This window comes from Triticum dicoccoides, chromosome 6A, assembly GCF_002162155.2.
Source record: "Triticum dicoccoides isolate Atlit2015 ecotype Zavitan chromosome 6A, WEW_v2.0, whole genome shotgun sequence".
NCBI classification, from domain to species: domain Eukaryota; kingdom Viridiplantae; phylum Streptophyta; class Magnoliopsida; order Poales; family Poaceae; genus Triticum; species Triticum dicoccoides.
The window spans coordinates 534,172,371-534,191,261 of record NC_041390.1 but is presented as its reverse complement, the minus strand read 5'-3'; the positions used below and the strand labels follow the sequence as shown (position 1 = coordinate 534,191,261).

General features: G+C 44.8%; 1 long non-coding RNA gene and 8 other non-coding genes across 9 annotated transcripts; all 9 read right to left on the bottom strand.

Annotated features, from left to right (window-relative positions):
- Positions 1–12,286: 12,286 nt before the first annotated feature.
- Positions 12,287–13,178, bottom strand: LOC119317727. Its single transcript, XR_005153720.1, has 2 exons — positions 13,054–13,178; positions 12,287–12,957 (listed from the first exon to the last, which is right to left on the bottom strand). It is a non-coding gene; the product is annotated as an uncharacterized LOC119317727 (long non-coding RNA).
- Positions 13,179–15,258: 2,080 nt separating this feature from the next.
- On the bottom strand, positions 15,259–15,338 carry LOC119319772. Its single transcript, XR_005154628.1, has one exon. It is a non-coding gene; the product is annotated as a small nucleolar RNA R160 (small nucleolar RNA).
- Positions 15,339–15,448: 110 nt separating this feature from the next.
- On the bottom strand, positions 15,449–15,529 carry LOC119319773. The gene has a single exon (XR_005154629.1). It is a non-coding gene; the product is annotated as a small nucleolar RNA R160 (small nucleolar RNA).
- A 178-nt stretch (positions 15,530–15,707) lies between these two features.
- LOC119319771 lies at positions 15,708–15,787 on the bottom strand. The gene has a single exon (XR_005154627.1). It is a non-coding gene; the product is annotated as a small nucleolar RNA R160 (small nucleolar RNA).
- A 485-nt stretch (positions 15,788–16,272) lies between these two features.
- On the bottom strand, positions 16,273–16,442 carry LOC119319864. The gene has a single exon (XR_005154684.1). It is a non-coding gene; the product is annotated as a small nucleolar RNA snoR143 (small nucleolar RNA).
- A 77-nt stretch (positions 16,443–16,519) lies between these two features.
- On the bottom strand, positions 16,520–16,689 carry LOC119319862. The gene has a single exon (XR_005154682.1). It is a non-coding gene; the product is annotated as a small nucleolar RNA snoR143 (small nucleolar RNA).
- A 77-nt stretch (positions 16,690–16,766) lies between these two features.
- LOC119319863 lies at positions 16,767–16,930 on the bottom strand. The gene has a single exon (XR_005154683.1). It is a non-coding gene; the product is annotated as a small nucleolar RNA snoR143 (small nucleolar RNA).
- Positions 16,931–17,013: 83 nt separating this feature from the next.
- On the bottom strand, positions 17,014–17,182 carry LOC119319865. Its single transcript, XR_005154685.1, has one exon. It is a non-coding gene; the product is annotated as a small nucleolar RNA snoR143 (small nucleolar RNA).
- A 407-nt stretch (positions 17,183–17,589) lies between these two features.
- Positions 17,590–17,667, bottom strand: LOC119319774. Its single transcript, XR_005154630.1, has one exon. It is a non-coding gene; the product is annotated as a small nucleolar RNA R160 (small nucleolar RNA).
- Positions 17,668–18,891: the final 1,224 nt, after the last annotated feature.

Below are 18,891 nucleotides of genomic sequence, written 5' to 3'. Positions count from 1 at the left end.
GACGCTGCCCCGCCGCCCCGACGCCGCCTCGACCCCGCCCCGACGCCGCTGCCCCACCTCGACCCCGCCCCGTCCACACCACCGTCGACCCGCCTCCCTCGACGCCACGGCGCCGCAGGACCTAGACTAGACGCCCAAGGTACGACCACCTCCTCCTTACTTCTCCATTCCGCAAGTCCATAGCCTCCTCTCACGTGCTTGCTTCCTTCTCCATTCCACTGATTCTGGTCAGTGTGTGTATGCTTATTGATGGCAAATAACAAAGTTGAATCATATTAGTTTTAGATTCGCTGAAATATTAAGTCCTTAGTTGAAAGGTTGCAATGAGCAGTTTGCATTGTCCATTTGTGCCATTTTCTGCTTCTAATTTTGTTGGTTCTTCTAGCAAGCATATTCCATTGATCCTGATTGAATTCCCTTACCATTTTGTCTATCTGTGGTTCTTTACTTCGGTGATGTAATCATTTTAAAGTTTGACCTAGATACTATAATTAATAAACAGTTGTGAATAGTATATATCGAGAGGACTCCACTATGCAACCTTTGACATGCTCATCACATACTGTTATTTATAGTGAACCTTCTTTACTTGTATTTACAGGGAAACAATTGGTACAATTCTTGCCCGGGGCCACAGCCGTGTACCTGTGTATTCAGGAAACCCTAGAAATGTTATAGGTCTCCTGTTGGTAGGTAAAAATTATGCCATGGAGAATTACTCGATGATCTTTCTTTATGTACTTTACTAACTTAGAACCATTTAAATATTATTTAGGTCAAAAGTCTTCTGACAGTTCGTGCTGAAATAGAGACGCCAGTTAGTGCTGTTTCCATTAGGAGGATTCCAAGGTATATACCCCAATTCTATTTAAATATAAATTGAAAAAATCTCTTTCAAAATTTGGTACAATTGCTTGAATTTTTGGAGTACACGAATTATGGGCTAGTGATGATCATATGCACTAGTTACTAGTAGATGCTTCTCGACCCAATTTGAGCAGCAGAGCACTAGCACTAAGCTCTGGGTTTTGTTCGGTACACTCTGAGATGTAGATGCCTGAAAGATAAACATGTTGTTTGTCTACAAAAAAAACTTAATTACTATTATGGGCTAGTGATGATCATATGCACTAGTTACTAGTAGATGCTTTTTTATCCTCAGATTGGCGTCTAGTGTTCATAGAAATATATGATTATCTTTGTTGTATAAACTGACTGGCTGCCAAGTTACAACTTACTGGTGAAAGTTCATTTTTTTTATCAGTGGCATATGAGTGGCAGAAAAGTGGCTAGCCTCGTCTGCATATATGAGCATATAGATCAACAAAAAATAAACCCATTCGACAAGAACATTTATGCACCTATTTACTAGAAGAATGAATAAATGAATGTCAGGGCTAGAGATCATTACTGTTTGTTATTCAGGAAATACAAAAGTTTGGATTGTTGAATGCATTCTGAATTCTAGCTATACAAAAGTTTTTTCCTTCTGAAATGTGTTTTTCTTCTTCTTCCTGTTTTGAGTAGTTTGCGTAAGTTTTCTGAAATGATGATGTATTTTTCTTAATTCAGCGAACCGTGAGATGGACTTAGAAGAAGAAACTGTCTCCTGATTGCAGTTGATTAATTAGTATATATGTTGTAGACTTGTAGCATACCTACCTCTATATGGTTTTATATTTCAACTTGATTTCTGAATATTCCAAACCACACGCGAAGTCCTTTCTTACAAGAAGAAGTTTCTCTTCATAACAGTGAACAAAACTACTGTCAATCAGCTCAGTTCTAGTGCTGTTGGATTTTTTTTAATTGGCTTCTTGCAGTTTTGAAAATTCAGTTTATTCGGTTACTGAAAATTCAGTTAATTCAGTTAGGCACACAAAAGTTTGTGTGCCCTAGTACTTGGTGTTTGTAGAAAACCAGGAGTGTCAATGGGACTAGAATTCACTTGTTCTTATATGGGTTTGTAAAACTTGTTCATGTACTGAACTACTAATGCCTTGTGATGCTCTGAATTACTTGTGATGCCTCTGAATTACTTGTGATCACATTGAGAAAGACTTGTAAAGATGATGATCATCTTTAACAGAAAACAATTTGTGATGATTTTGCTAGTTTGCTGGGTTTTGTCTCCGACCATCGTGTCGTGATGATTTTGCAGGTACCCCGAGAGGCCCTTGAGTTTGCCGGAATGTCGATTAACTTCCGTTCCGGCAAATTCGGGTACTCCATATGTCCTATTTTCAGCAAAGGTCATGCTGAAATTTTCCGTGAATTTTAGCATGACTTTGCTAAAAATAGGACATATGGGGTACTTGTGACTAATGCATAGGCCGGGGTATCTTAGTAGTTAATTAAGTAGTATCAAGTGCCCCGGCGTACTTGTGACTAATGCATGGCTTTTAGGGTGCCTCGGTGTCGATAAAAACCGAAATGATGAAAAGTTAGGCTTTTAGGGTGCCTTGGCGTCGAAAAACCCTCAATGATAAAAGCTTAGATTTTAGGATGCCTCGGTGTCGACAAACCCTAAATGATGAGACCATGATCTTGTTCCTTGACAATAACCAACTTTTTGACCAAACTTTGTTTCTATTTAGAGAGAAACATGGCCCACAACGATGAGGCCGGGGGTTCGGGCGGCAAGGCATTCTGGGAGCTGTCCCAGGAGATGGAGGAACAACCTCACTTGTATGAGGCCGCCGCCTTCCCCACCGATCCTGAGACCACGGATGGTGCCGCCGAGGATGACCACACTGATGCCACCACTGATGGTGCCGCCGAGGATGCCACCACTGATGATGGCGGCGCACGCACAGATAGCAGCCAGCTGAAGAGGCAACGGAAGGACCGGCGCCCGATCGTGCTCCGCACCCTCAAGGAGGAAGTTACTGAAGTGGACTCCAACGGGAATCCAACGGCGCCCGAACGAATAGTCAAGGGGTACTCGCTTCAGCTCGGGTGCATTGTCCGGAGCACCGTCTCGATCAACACCGAGAACCTGAGGCATCCTGACCGAGGGAATTTGCGCCACCTCCTCTTCACGAAGCTGCACGAACGATACAAGTTCCCCGCTGAATTCGAAAACACAAGCCTCAAAGGGAATAAAGTGAACAATGCTGCCCTCACGAAGATGAGCAAGGCCCTGTCTACTTGGAAAAGCAATGTGAAGAGAATGATCGAGAAAGGTGAGAGTTATGAGAAGATCAAGGAGAAAAATCCTTCGATCACCGAAGATGACTACAACGACTTCAAGATCAATTGCTCGAGCACCGCAAGCTCCCAATCAAGTGAGTGGGGGAAACAAATGCGGGAGCTGAACATAGGGGAACACACACTCGGTCCCGGTGGTTACAGAGTGGCGGAGCCTATATGGGACAAGGAGGAGGCAGACCGTGCCGAGCAAGGCCTACCGCCCCTCTTCGATAAATACGGTGACAAGCAGACCAGGAACTTTGTCAGGGCCCGGTACAAGAAGGACCCGAAAACAAAGGAGCTTACCACGGATCCGAAGACCAGGTGGCTTGAGCTTGTTCTGGTAAGGAATACACCCCCGCGTAATTAGCTCCATATGGTTGCATTCTAATTAATGAAGCCGAATTTCTAAATGGTTCACATTCCTTCCGCAGGCGACTGAAAGCAGTAGCGCGGGGTCGACTAAGAGCAACCCTTGGGACACCACTCTAAATAGGGGGTTGAATATAATGAAGAACAAGGATAAGCTCAGTAAGCCGACGTCAGCTGGTCGTGTGGCCGGCAAAGGCTTGTCGACAAAATGGGGGTCATACTATACCGCTGGTGTGCGGAAGGAGAAAAAGACCAGCTCGGAAAGCCAGGCGCGAGAGGTTCAAGAACTCAAGGCACAGGTGGTGCGGATTCCGGAGATTGTCCAAGAGCAAGTGGAACAACGACTCGGAGCGACGATCACCGCCCTTGTGCCTACCTTGATCTCAGGGTTGAGTGCGTGGATTGCGGGCGGCCAACAGGGGCCGCCCCTGATTCCTAGCTTCACGGCCAGCAACTCGCATAATGCGATGGCGGGGCCATTGGTGCCTCCGACGGAGGTGGCATTGGTGTCTCCGATGCCGGCACGGGAGCTTAATGCACCCGGGTGTACGCCGGCCGGCACCTCTTCAGCAAGCAGCCGCTCCGTCAACTGAACGCCCGCCGTTGGCGGTGCCTTGACATTAGCCGAGCTCGACGCCATCATCACGGTAACTAATTAAGCCTCTCTCGGCCGAGGACTTCATCTCCTTGCCTTTGACTGGGCATCCCTGACGCCCTACATGTTTTCGCAGGGCGCCGCCGACGTTCCGTGCACTCTCCTCCACTTCGTGAACAATGAGTTGGTCGATGTCGCCAAGGGCAAAATCGTTCAACCGGGCAACCCCTTGTTCCACAGTACCCAGATGCCACCCAACTTGTTTAGGGTTCAACTGGTTTGGGTGCTGCCAGGCTGCGACGACTTGTTACCTCCGATTCGACCCGTCGGGGCCGACGATGATGACGTGATGACCCTCAGCGCCTGCCTGAGCTGGCCCCTGCTTTGGCCGAAGAGCCAGATTCGTTTGGGGGCGGGGGACACCACCCCAAAGACAACACCGCCAGTCGTGCCGGCGCCAAGTCGGCCCCATGGCAAGACCGCCGTAACGGTGCCGGACATCCCTATGCCACTGGATCCAAACATGCATATGGCACAGGATCAGAACGACGACGACGACGATGATGATACATTTGGCAACGTCGATCAGTACTTTGCCGAGCATGGGTACGATGGCGACTTCATGGGGCCTCCTTCTCAAGAACCAAACCCAACAAAAGACGTGTGCGATCTAGCTCGTACCGCGGAGAAGCCAAGTTGCAACAGGCGCCGTCTGGCGTTCAGCTCTCAGGAGACGCCTCCAGCTGCCGACTTCACCGAGCCTCAGATAGGCGAGGTGCGAAATATTATCAGCCCCAACACACTCAAGAAGGCGGTCTGTGAGCAAAACTCGGTCCCATTACAGGAGAAGAAGAAGGCACGCAAAAGAAAGACTAAGAAGGGTGCGAGCCAGCCGGCACCGAGTACGATCCGTGCTCAGGACGGGCCACCTTCACCGCAGGATATCTCGAGGAGGGTGCATGTGGCGGGTAGGGCGATGCTACCACCAAATATGCTCAATGCTGCAACCGGTGCTATGCGGAGTCTGCACGACAGTGTTCTTTCTTTGGAGAAGCGGCGTCTCAGAGAGAAGGATGTGGCATACCCGGTTTTCGTGGCCAAGGTGCCAGAGGGCAAGGGCTTTGTGGATGGCGACATCGGGGGTACGATCGTCCTGCGGTTTGATGACATCTTTGCTATGTTTAACCTTCATCCGCTGCACTACACCTTCGTTCGGCTATTTTCGCTGAGTATGGAGATGCGGATCATTTGCGACAAGACCCCGGACATCGTGATAGTCGACCCCTTCTACATGCGTGCCAAGATCTTGGGCAGTGCTGGGGACCGGCAAGTCGCGAGTTCTTACCTCGAAGGCGTCATTCTGGCAAACCAAGATAAGGATAACTTCCTCGTGCCTTACTTTCCCGAGTAAGTCCTCCCCTCAACCGGCCCGTAACATATGAATTCTTACTTTTCGATCGTTTTTCTTTTAACATTCCGTGTTTTCTGCAGTGACACACGTTGCACGCTCATCCTCCTAAGCCCCAAATATTCCATGGCCATGTATTTCGACCCGGACCGTCAGTCGAACGTAGACTACACAAATGTCAAGAAGGTTCTTGATGATGTTCTCCCCGGCTACGCCCAATCTGGAGGCACCTTCACCAGGCCTATTCGTAAGTACGGCAAGCACGTGTTCTCCCACAATACGACGTTCTGCTGCGTCAAGCAGCCGCCTGGCGGTCAGAAGGGTGCCTACTACGCCATCCATCACATGCGGGCGATCGTACGGGACCATCATCAACTTCTGCTACCGAGTAAACTCAAAGATTGGGCCGCGAGCGTGTCGGCAATCCAGGACGCGGACCTCCGACAAGAATTCTTTCGCATCCAGTCGGAGTTTGCGGAAATCATCCATCAAGATGTCCTTCGTACCTCGGGGCAGTTCTACCTCAGAAATCAACCGTCCAACAGTGACATTGACACAATGCTACAAATGCAGGATGACAACGCCCGTTCTTTCATGACTCCCACGATAGACGGCGGCTTCATCCACGCTCCGGTCCCTTGAGTCGAGTTGTCTAGTTCTGAAACATCGATTGGCTCATGTTGTAATTAAACTTTAATGAACTTGTAGTATGTCTCTTTGGTTTCGAGAGTCGTTCAACTTAGATGTAATCGATGCTATTAATGTCTTCCTTTTCTCTTCTGATCGTTCTGTTGCATAATTATATATTGCTTATGTATTGTCTGTGAATTGGTACTAACGTTTCGTTTGGCTAGTGCATAGCGATGCCGACGTATGTTGTGTACAAGGGTAAGGTTCCCGGAGTCTACGATGACTGGGAGGAGTGTCGGAGACAGGTTCACCGATTCAGCGGTAACAGTTACAAAGGGTACACCACTAGGGCCGAGGCCGAATCTAGATACGCCCGCTATCTAGCGGGAGAGGGGAGGGAGCGTTGGAGGAACCGGATGAAGACGAGTTTCATCGTGATGATGCTCATCGTGATGACCGCAGCTCTCTTCTATGTGATGGTAGTTTAGATGATCGATATCAACTTGTAATGTGAAGACAAACTCGCTACTCGCGGTCTCGAGACTTGTAATATAATGTTCTATCTTTGTTCGGTCTTTTTAATTCGAAGACTAATATGATGAATTGTATTCGGAGACTAATATGATGAATTGTATTCAAAGACTAATCTTCTAGTGTATTCGATGAATCTGTCGTTGATGTGTGCTGTCTATATTTTGTCAAACTATACATTTTGTAACCTGTGCAAAAAACAGAAAATAAAAAGATAAAAAAACCTAATATTCATACTAATGGTGCATCACAGGACAGTGCGCCATTAGTATGACAGTGCATACTAATGGCGCATCACTGGGTAGTGCGCCATTAGTATGCTGCGGTTACTAATGGCGCATCCAGTGGTGGTGCGCCATTAGTATGCCAAAGCACCTGGGTATACATGGCCCCTGGGAGGCATACTAATGGCGCACGCTGGCCTATACTAATGGCGCACCCGCGGTGCGCCATTAGTATACCAGATACAAATGGCGCACCAGGTGGTGCGCCATTAGTAAAAATTACTAATGGCGTGCTGTTAATGGCGCACCACAGATGCGCCATTAATGGCCATATTAGGTGCGTCATTAGTAGGGGTTTTTCTAGTAGTGACTCCCGAGCACTTATACCAACCCCGTCTACTATAGCGTAGCATTGAAACTAAACAACGTCCCGGGTTTGTAACAGGGAAATGGGTTCCTACCTCATGCATTCTACTCAGGTACAAGATTCAATAACACTACTGGAGGGATTGTTGAAAGGGTGCTACTACATGCAAATAAAACATAGGTATGAAAAATATGGTCAAAGTGAACTTGCTTGGTATTACTTGATGAAGATAACAACGCTCTCAGAATAATGACTTGGTAGAACTAAACGTCACGCCGTTGAAAATCTATATTAACAGACATAGCATTCACATAAGCAAACATCCTAGCAAACAATCCTATCAATCAAAACAACAATCAAAAGCAATAAACAAACAATAATGTTCAAATAAAAACAAAGGAAAATCAAAGGAAAACTTCAAGGAAAACTAGTTGAGACTAACTCACACAAGTTTTAACATAACAGCACTAAATTACTCTAATGACTTTTCTACAACAAAGAAAATATAATTCTAATGAAACAACAGAAAATAATTTACTAAAGCATTTACTAGCAAAAAGAACTAGTATGAAAACTATTTTTATCAACTATCACTATGAACTAAACAAACAAATACTAAAACAGTAGCTAAACACTAATAAATAACTACAAAAAATTATCTACTATAGTCTAACAGAAACATATGACAACAGGTAAAAGATTACAAAAATAATAACTAAAAATAATTTAAAAAACTAATTATATGACTAAAACAACTACATAAGCAAAATAGTATTGTTTTCGCAATAAACCTAATTTAAAATAAATTAAAAATAAGCCACTATATGCTACTGGATAGACAAAAGAATAAAAAAACAATAGCAAAAAGAATAAATCAAAAATCTATTCTAGAATTCAAACTCGAGCCAAAACAGTGTTTGAAGCATATTTAAAATAATTCAAATTTAAATTAATCAAATTTGTAAACTAAGTATGAAAACAGAAACTTCAACAAATTTGTGACATGGTGCAAAAAGAATCACTCGATTTGGATCTAAAACATAAAAGATATAGAATTTCTAAAAACAGAACTATTTATGTAAACAGAATAAAACAGAAAAAAATCTAACGGACAGAGGCCACGAGGCCCTTTGGGGTTGGCCTAGAGCAGTGGCCGATACGTGCAAACGGGCAAACGACCTATAGCTAGCAGAACCGCATCAGTCAACTAAGTAAAACAGAAAGATCGACGGTTCACTTAAAATAAATTGCATCTATCGAATAGGTACTCTAAGATCTAATCTATGCCGTTCGAAACATATCGGACGATGAGGAGAGAGGGAGAGCTTACAACGGCAGTGGTGGAACTCCGGCGACGGTCGACGGCGGCGGCGGCTTCAGTGATGAACGGGGCGACGGCTCCAGGGGTCCTTGGAGTCGGGGAAGGCGTCGGGGTGGCGTAGTCGACGACGACGATGACGATGATGGTGACGGCGAGGCTTGGGGATGACGGAGTCAAGCAGGGCGAGGTGGCGGAGTTCCGGTGTTCCGGTGAGCTTCGGGAGATGATGGCGACGACGCTCCGGTGGTCGAGGGAGTCGGGCGAGGGCACGGGGAGATGCGGGCGAGCGAGTGGAGGCCCGGGGTGGTAGAGGCGGAGTGGAGCGGGGCGGCAGCAATGGCGCAGTGGCAGAGGCGGAGCTCCGGCGAGAAATTGAGGAGGCGGCAGGGTTCTCAGTGCGGGGAAAAGAGGGGGACGGGTCGATGGAGAGGGGTATTTATAGGGAGAGAAGTTCTTGGAGGAGGGGTTGCTCGGGATCACGGTCCATGGAAGATCGGAACCGCAGCGGCGTCGAACGCGTTCTGGCGAGGTTTGCCATGGACGAGGGGTTGAAGAAAGGGGTGGGGTCAGCCTGTCGCTGAGAGGAAAGGGAAAGGGAGCGATCGGGTGGCCAATCGGGAGAGGGTCGGGTGCGGGCGTGGCCGGGGCAGGCCGCTGCGGGCGTGGGGTGGCCGAGGGAGAGAGAGAAAAGTGGGTCGCGCCGGGGGTTTCCTAATTTGAAATCTTTTCCCCTTTTCTTTTAAACAGAGAACGAAAAAAATAAACATAATAAATAAAGCATTATATAGGTATATGATATATCTAAATTTTAATAAAAAGATTTCCTAAAACATGAACATATTTTCAGAGGAAAATAAAATCCACAAAAATACACAAAACTCAAAGAATGTTGTTGTTGCAATAAAACTCAATACAAATCATTTCTAAAATGGCAAAATGATTTCAAATTTCTCTTCTCCAAATTTTCCATTGAAGGGAATCATTTTACCCTTATTTCCATTTATTTATTTTTTCGAGAAAATAATTTTATTAAAAGCCAAATAACTCCAAATTGATAGTAGGTTTCAAAATACCTTCAAATGGACTTTCATTTTGATTCCTTTAAACTTCCAACTCATCTTTGAAGAAGTCATTTTATCTCCTCTCATGAGGGTCATTGAGTTGCATAAAGTTTATGACTTTGAAGTGTTTTCAAAAAGGAATTCAAATCTCTCCAAAACCACTTTTCATTTCAAATGGAAGAAGTCATGTTGTCTTCACTCTAGGGTTTTTGTAATTGAGATGAATTTGAATTCTTGGAGATCAAGATGCAAAGGTGAAAGTTTGGGAAAGTCATATCATTCCCTCTCATTCAACTTTCAAAAAATTTCAAATTTCACTCAATTTCACACAATCAATAACACAACAATCAAACAAACAAGCATAATAATTTATTTAATATAACATTCCAAAATTTAGAATTTTGGGATGTTACAAGGAACGAGGTACTAGTGATGGTGAAATGTGTCCCATTTTATTTCTCGATTTGTGTATTGAATTATACTTTAAACTCATGAAATTGTGCAATATGCTTATATAGTCTGTTGTTCCTAAAATTTTGAGACTTCTTAGTAGTCTAACCATTTTTTTGCGGGGAGTAGTCTAACCATTGATACTGGCAATCTAACTTTTCTAGACGTACATTGGTTGATGTTGCCTATCTTTTAGTGGTGATAATAACATTAGATGTTTTTTTTTATATGCATGCTTTCATCTATTTCTCCTTCTTTTTTTAACATCCGCATTACTTCCTCTTTTATTAAGAGAGAGAGTGCATTACTTCCTCTTGTTTTGTTTTGTTTTGGGTTGAGAAAGGGCAGATAATAGGAAGAAGCGTGCAGTTTTGGACAACTCCAAAATTTGAGTCAGGGTTCTATTTGCAAAAAGCAGCCTAATCAGCAGGATACATCAACATCTGGAACCATTCCCCTTAAAAAAAACATCTGGAACCATTATGTGACCTATTTTCTCCCAAAATGGAGTGTTGTGACTGGTTCATTATACTTCCTCTGTCCAAAAATACTTGTCAGAGAAATATCTATTTTAGAAAAGAGTGACCAACGTGACTTTTTTTGACAGAGTTTTTTTATGACACTTTTTTCAAGAGAGAGTGGCCAACGTGACTTACGGTCTCGCCCAAAAAAACCGTGACTTACGGTACATTTATAAAACAAACTGAATCCTCAAAACAAAAGGTAAATCCTTTTCGTGGGCTCACCTCGTCACGCAGTTAATTGGGCTTCCGTCCAAGTGATGCGGGCAGTCAATACACCTGGGCCCAAGAAAAACTCCGATTCCGAGTACCATAGGACCCAACGGTAAAAAAGGATGGCGACCAAAGCAGCCCCACCGACCCTGGTGGTCTCGCACCATTAGAATCCCCTTCCCCAACCCAAATCGGCCGCCGCCAAGCCCTCGGCCGGCGCCGGCGCCGTCGCCGTCGCCGCTGAGCCAACCACCGAAGCGCCTCGAACTCCTCGTCCTCCTCCCCGTGCCTGCCGTCCTCCACCGGATCGGCGCGGATCGGAGGCTCCCGCGAAGCGATTCCTCCCGTCAGGCAGTGTAAGCCCTAGCTTCCCCGCGTCGCCATCGCTTTCAATCTAGATTAATCTGTTGTTGTTTGCTACGAGTAATCGCTTACAAATCTTTACCCTGCAAACCATCGGGACGTCGGATGTAATTTCGCTTCGAATTTGTTCGGTCTTTGATGTTTGCAGCGAGATGTCGGAGTACAAGAACGTCGTTGGGGGGAAGCTCAAACTGAAGGGGAAACCGCTGGATGTCAAGGAGGGCGGAGTCAAGAAGAAGAATAAGAAGAAGCACCGCCGCGAGGAGTCGTCTCAAGGCGAGCACAGCGAGCTCCGCGAAGGTAATGCTCGTTTCTACACCGAAGCTGCCCCTTCCAAACACATCGGTTCACATTCCTAACGTAATTTTATTTTTTAGTGAACATTATAGTGTGCTTTAGGGTTGATATCATGACCGATTTGTTGCACTCTTAAGTCTAAACGATTGATTTAACACATCTGCTGCTTAGGTCCTGGATGCGGTCCCTGTGCGACTATGATATCCCAAAGGTCGGCCCTGGTTAATTAAGGTTCGCACAAGTGTTCCAGTGTGCTGGACCTATGCTTGCAGCTCGTCAATTTCGCGTGGGTGCGCTCTGAAACAATGGATTGTGCTGTCTTTATTAGAGATAAACTGAGTACCTCTGCACTTGTAAGCTGATTGCACTTTATCCCTGTTGAAGACCATGTTTAATATACTTCCAAGTGTTCTGAGTACTTTCTTTTAAATTGATTGATACTTCCTCCGCTCCAGTTTTTGGAGTATCAAGTTTGACGAACGAAATATAGGGGACATGTGCCAGAGAAGTGCATCGCTGCACGCAGTGGCATCTGCACGCAGCGCATCTACGGCGCGCACAGCCTTGCGATTCGCAGCAGCCAAATGTGCTACTCCGCTGGTGAGCCAAATGCTGCGTATTGATGTATATGAAGTACGGCGCACTGACAGACAGGCTGACACGCCGCTACAGAGCAGTGTACGAGTGTACGTGCGCATGCGTGCGGGACGAAATAGTACTACCGTCGCTTGGAGCACTGTATAATGTAAAGACTTTTCAACCTGGATGTATTTAAAGAGCATGCAACCGGACAGTATTGATCGCTTGCAACGGCCTCATTCAAACACGCACAAGCATCTCATTCAAACAGAACACGCACAACCTTCTGATCAAGTCGGCCGGAGGTGGGAGCAACGTCATGCTTGGGATGGGCCGCTCCATGAACGACATACGCATCGTAGCTAGGAACACCATGATGATCTGCTTATTCATGCTCATGCTGGAGTACTGTACTGACGAGGATAGTTGTGTTCGCCGGAGTACTGTACTGACGAGGATAGTTGTGTTCGCCGGCGCCAGAGGACCGGGGCGCACACTCTGAAGCACGCTGCAGGCGTTGACGGTGTGCGTTGCGATGCAGGCCTCCATGGCGCACGGCACGCTGTAGGCGTTGATGGTACGCGGCCCGACTGCGGCGTACGAATGTACGCCAGCCCCGCCTTCTACCACCGACCAGCGCCGTCTCCGGAGCTGAATGTCATGCAGGACACACCCGACAGCTCAACGTCAGGCGATGGGGCGACCTCCTCCTGCCCAGATGGCCGCCTCTCCGGCGTCCTCCCTACGCCCGGAACTTCATGCCTCTGGCAGACGTCGTCGCCCCCGTGTATGCTATCCCGTCGCCCCCCATAACGGACGCCGCGGCTCCTGATCTGCAAAATTAAGGACGGGAGAAGTTGGAGAAAGGAGAAAGCATGGACATTCGCTCGCAACCGGCAGGAACAAAAGACGCGCAGAGTTTCACTCACCGCTCGCCCAACGCCGGTGTCCTCGCTCCGGTATCGCCATGGCTACATCCGGCGGACATGGGGTGCCGGGGCGAGCTCCTCCTGCCCAAACGCTTTACGTTTCCTTACCTGCTGTCCTACCTGACCTACTGTCCTTGTGTCAGCAGATGCACCACACGGACCGAGCCCGCATGGTAAAAAAGGTCCCCCTGACCTGTTGTCCTTGTGTCAGCCATGCACCGCACGGGCCGAGCCCACCGAGCCAACTTGTCCACCGTATTCATCTGGACATAATGATGTATGCTGCCTTTGTCATTTCTAGCGTTTTTTAATGCGTGCATCACCTCGCCCCGACGTGCGGCTGGATAATTGCGTCCAGATGCCGCTGCGTCCAGGACATCCACTCTGACATGTGCCACATGTTATACCATTGATTGATGAATTCGTATTTAAATAAATCCAGTGGTATCATTCTAAGTCTCATGCTTCTGTTAACCCTTCTTGTTAGAGCATCTTCAAAACTTTCTTGTTGGAGCATCTTCAACAGATGATGTAAAATAGCCGTCGTGCCCAAAAACCGTCGTTTAGGGGGCACTTTGGAGAGGAAAAAACGTTTCCAGTAGATGTCTTGTATCTATATATGATGCCTCCCCTCCCCACGGCACGTCTGTCAAAAAAACTCAATCCCCCCCGGTCAGAAAAACTCAAATCACCCAGGTTGAAATTTCCTTGCCAGAAAACGAAAAGGTTGATGCGCAAACCAGTTGCCCTGGTTGAAACTTAACCGTCGCCACCCCCCAGCCAATTTCTCGTCGTTGTGATTCCGTCCCCTGGCACCCATTCCCGTTGGTTGATATGTTCGTTGCAAACCCCAAGCGGCCACCACGACCCTCACACAACCGCCGTGATCACCATCGAGTTGTTGCTCCATATCGAGCTCTCGATGTGGTGCCACCGGATTTGAGTGCTTTCCCTGGCCCCCCTTGCGCCATTACAAGCTATGACGACCGAAATTGAGCTCACCGCCCATTAAGTGTTCAACGAAATTCCTAAAACATATTTTCTTTCTTTTCTTTTTCTTGTTGCGACATACGAGCATGTTTGTGATGAACTGCGTTGTGTGGATGAGTAGGACATTGCGGTGCTCATGGTTCTTCACATGGAGAACAAACAGTCGAAGCACGGCGGTTCCATTGTTGACCATGGGTGATTCATAGGACGAAGCTAGATGGGGATGCTCATGAAAATCTTCAACAAGATCTCATCAAGGATGGTGAACATGGAATGAGCAACAAAACAACTAGTTCTACCTCTATTGTCATGTCATATGTGTGATGAACTCTACTCTTTTTTAGGAAACATCGTCATGCCTAACTTTATTTTCATCTAAATAATAGATACACGTCCACAACCAGGCTACAAATGAAAGAGGACGGTTTCTCCACTAGCTAGCCCATGAGCCACAAGATCATGTGTGATGAACATTGTGTTATGTTTGATAATCAATTTGTGTTTAATTTAATGTTGTAGATTGATGAGCTATTTAATAATCATCTACTATTTGTGTTTTATTTGTTTCGGTAGATGCAGGCCAACATTTAAGGCACAGTATTAGGGGAAAAGCAAAAACTTATAAAACTTAACCAGCTATGCATAATGCACCAGGGAACCATTCGCCAGCGTATGGCAGAAATTGATTTACATGCAGTTCGTCTCATATCACATAAAAAACAATATCTTTCAATAGGAGATGATTGGTTTACATTGCAACAAAGTACAGCACAACAGTATTTAGACAAATCATATGCCAGGTCAAAGTAAGATAGCAACAATTTTATGTGTCAGCCCTAAGCATTCTGCCTCAGTGTCTTAACCATCACAAGATCATCCTAACGCCTGGGAATTGAGACATTCAAAACAAGTACAATGGCAGCATGTAGCAAGCTTGTCAGCATGATGAACACATATATACCCTTCTGTCAAGCTTCCACAGAACCTCAGCAAACTTATTCAAAATGACCGGTTAGTTGCTTTTTTAACTTGTGATAACTTAATAACTGATAACTTCCAAATCCATTAGTTATGCAAAGCAACAAAAAACCAAGTAAAAGAGTGCCATGAGATACACTAATATTTGTTTGACTACAAATTCAAATCAAAGTACCACATTTTACTTGAAAAGGCTAGTGCAGCAAATAATTATTACAACGAGCACAATTCTTGAGAAACAATCAGAGAACTTTGAAGACCATGTATGGTTGTATCAACATTAGATACTTCAGATTTTATGACCTCCTTATTTTGCTTCTCAATGGCATAAAACGCTATTTTTATACAGGAATCATCATACAACATCAAACATAGTCACAAAAAAGTAAGAAACAAATACCAACATGTGTAGGTACAAGCTACAATAAACAATCAGAGAACTTTGAAGACCATGTATGGTTGTATCAACAGCAGATACTTTCAGATCATATAATCTCCTCATTTTGCTTTTCAACAGCATAAAACACTGAAACTTCAACTCAAGCATATCACCATTACACACTGAAAAGATATTTGCCACCAACAAAGGAAGAAAATAATAACAACAAGAAAACTTTAAAGACCATGTATGGAACATGCATTTTCTTCCACAGGTAACATCAAGAATGAAGAAAAGAGTTATGAGAAACAATCATAGAACTTTGAAGACCATGTATGGTTGTATCCACATTAGATACTTCAGATCATATAATCTCCTCATTTTGCTTTTCAACTAAAACACTGTAACTCTGACTCAAGCATCACCATCAAACAATGGAAAGCTATAGACACCAACAAAGGACATAGACATCGTAAGATGTAAACATAACATACATTAAGCAATCAGAGAACTTTGAAGACCATATATGGATGTATGGAGCATTTCATTTGTGCACCATGCTTAACATCCCACGACCATAATAAGAACAGAACTACTCGACATACGATATTTTTTTTACAATTTCTATACGTTAGACAATCTAATGGTTCTGCTGCATTTTGATTTATTCATGGATGGTGTGATCAGTACTGTCATATGAAAATCCCACCAACTAACAAGAAAGCAGAAATGTACAAATTACAGGTGCAGTAATGCAAAGTAAACACCAACAAACAAAGCATATAGATTTGAATAAACAAACATTTTGACACAAAATGCACAGCTATCTTGACAAGCATATTAGAGCAAACATGGCAGTCATTGCAGACAAGAAATGTGGGATAGAATTAGTAGACAAACAGCACGTTAGCCATTCATCTGTGGATCTATCTCTACGGTTGTCTGGCCGCTGCCGCTCAAAGGAGCAGCTTTTCCTTTTTGCACCAGTGTTATATCCTACTAGCACCGCTAGAGAGTAGGACAATACAGCACACAGGTGCAACATAGACAATGCATACTGGATATTTGTGTAATGTTAAACTATCCTATGATACTAAATTACAGGAAAATAACCATCAGAAATGTGAGATAGAATTAGTAGACAAGTAGCAGATTAGCCATTCATCTGTGGATCTATCTCTACGGTTGTCTGGCCGCTGCTGCTCAGAGGAGCAGCTTTTCCTTTTTGCACCAGTGTTATATCCTATTAGCACGGCAAGAAAGTAGGACAATACAACACACAGGTGCAACATAGGCAGTGCATACTGGATATTTATGCAACGCTTAACTATCCTATGATACTAAAATACAGGAAAATAACCATCAGAAATGTGAGATAGAATTAGTAGACAAGCAGCAGATTAGCCATATATCTGTGGATCTATCTCTACGGTTGTCTGGCCGCTGCTGCTCCGAGGAGCAGCTTTTCCTTTGTGCACCAGTGTTATATCCTACTAGCACAGCTAGAAAGTAGGACAATACAATACACAGGTACAACATAGATATTGCATACTGGATATTTATTCAATGATAAACTAGCCAATGACACTAAAATACAGGAAAATATTCATCAGAGATGTGAGATAGAATTAGTAGACAAGCAGCAGATTAGCCATTCATCTGTGGATCTATCTCTACGGTTGTCTGGCCGCTGCTGCTTCAAGGAACAGCTTTTCATTTTGCACCAGTGTAAATACCCCACAAACATGGTCAGAGAGCAGGGTAAAAGAAACAGACGTGCAACGATTCTCACTTCTGATCATATGTCCTCATTTTGCTTTACAGCAGCTTAAAACATGCATTTTCTTCCTTGGTCGACATCAAGATTCAAAAAAGAGTGTAAACATATTGCAAAGAGGAAAAGAAAAATGTAAATCTACATATTACCATTTGGATAAGTGGGCTGTAAGCACAAGTAAGCAATCAAAAAACTTAAAACATGCTCTTTTTTTCCTCAGGCAACATCAAAATCCAAGAAAGAGTGTATACATATTGCAAGAAAAATGCCAAGGTAAATCCAGATAGGCGCTAATCGGATAAGAGGTATCCACAGTAGTAGATTTTCAGATGTGTTGATTGCTATGCTACTACCTCTAACAGCAATCAGATAAACAAACACAGCTAACTACACATGAGAGATTTGAGCATGAAGCGATCAGAGAACTTTGAAGACCATGTAGGTAACATCAACAGCATAAATTCAGATGATTTCGCCTCCTCATTTCGCTTCTAAACAACTGTAACATCATCATGTGCTCGATAAAATGATACTAAACGAATCCAAACTATAGAACACCAAGGTGGATGTGGACAGAAAAATTGATCCCGAGGAAAATCGCTGGCTTCCACAGAAGTAACATAACTCTTGACCAACTGATTGATTTTGCACCCATAGATACCCTTTTCCCGCAGTTTTCCCTGCTCCGAAGCTCAACAGGGCAGGGGGCTAATGGTGCGAGTTAACCATAGCAAAACCATCAAATCCAAGAAACGATAGAAAGAAGAGCATGTGCTCTAGCAATTAGAGCTCAAAAGTGGCCAAGATGCAACCAAACGCGATGAACAAGCGAAAAATAAGTAAAAGCTGGAGATCTGAGAGGTGTTCCGCTAAGCCGTCGCTGGCGGCGGCTAGGGTTCCAAGGTTTGGAGGAGACGAGGGTTTGTCTCTGCGGTACATATGGGCAGGATGGGGAGGGAACGAGTCGTCCAAGATATAAATGGGCTGGGCTTACAACTTTGGACTTAACTGGGCCAGCTCTCCATCCGCTCGACTTAACTGGGCCAGCTCGCCATCCGCTCTTATACCTGTGAGATATTGTCTAGGAAAATACCTGTGAGATATTCTCCCCTAAAAAAACTGTGAGATTTCCCTAAAAAAACTGTGAGATATTCTTTCCAAAAATGAAAAAACCAGTGATATTCTTTCAAAAAAAACAAGTAGAAAAGAGCTCATTTTGCATAGAAATAGAATGGATTCTGCTTTAGTGATTTATGCATTATCTGTTCACGGGTCTACATTTTGTGAGATTTCATTGTCTGCTAGCGGATCACACTGGCAATTCAATCCTTCCATCTTCATCACAAAAAACTTTTTTTCATGAATACACAAAGCTTACATATCTTTTCATCGATAGAGAGAAAACTGACAGCATACAGATCACAACAGCTCACCGAACCTTGTACACAACATGGCATGCCAGTGAGCAGCGGTGCATACAGAGAATAGAGGGGGTGCTCAGCCCCACATCACAAAAAAACTCATTCGTTGATTCACATGTGCATATATACAAGAACCAGCTTCACAAATTCAGAATGGTGGAAATGATACAAACAAAAGAGATGGCCTCCCCTCCACCCCTACTCCCTCCTCCCCCAGCCCCGCCACCACCGCCGTCCCACCACCGACGCCGGCCACCTCCGGTACCCACCTCCATTAGCCTACCCGTCGCCAC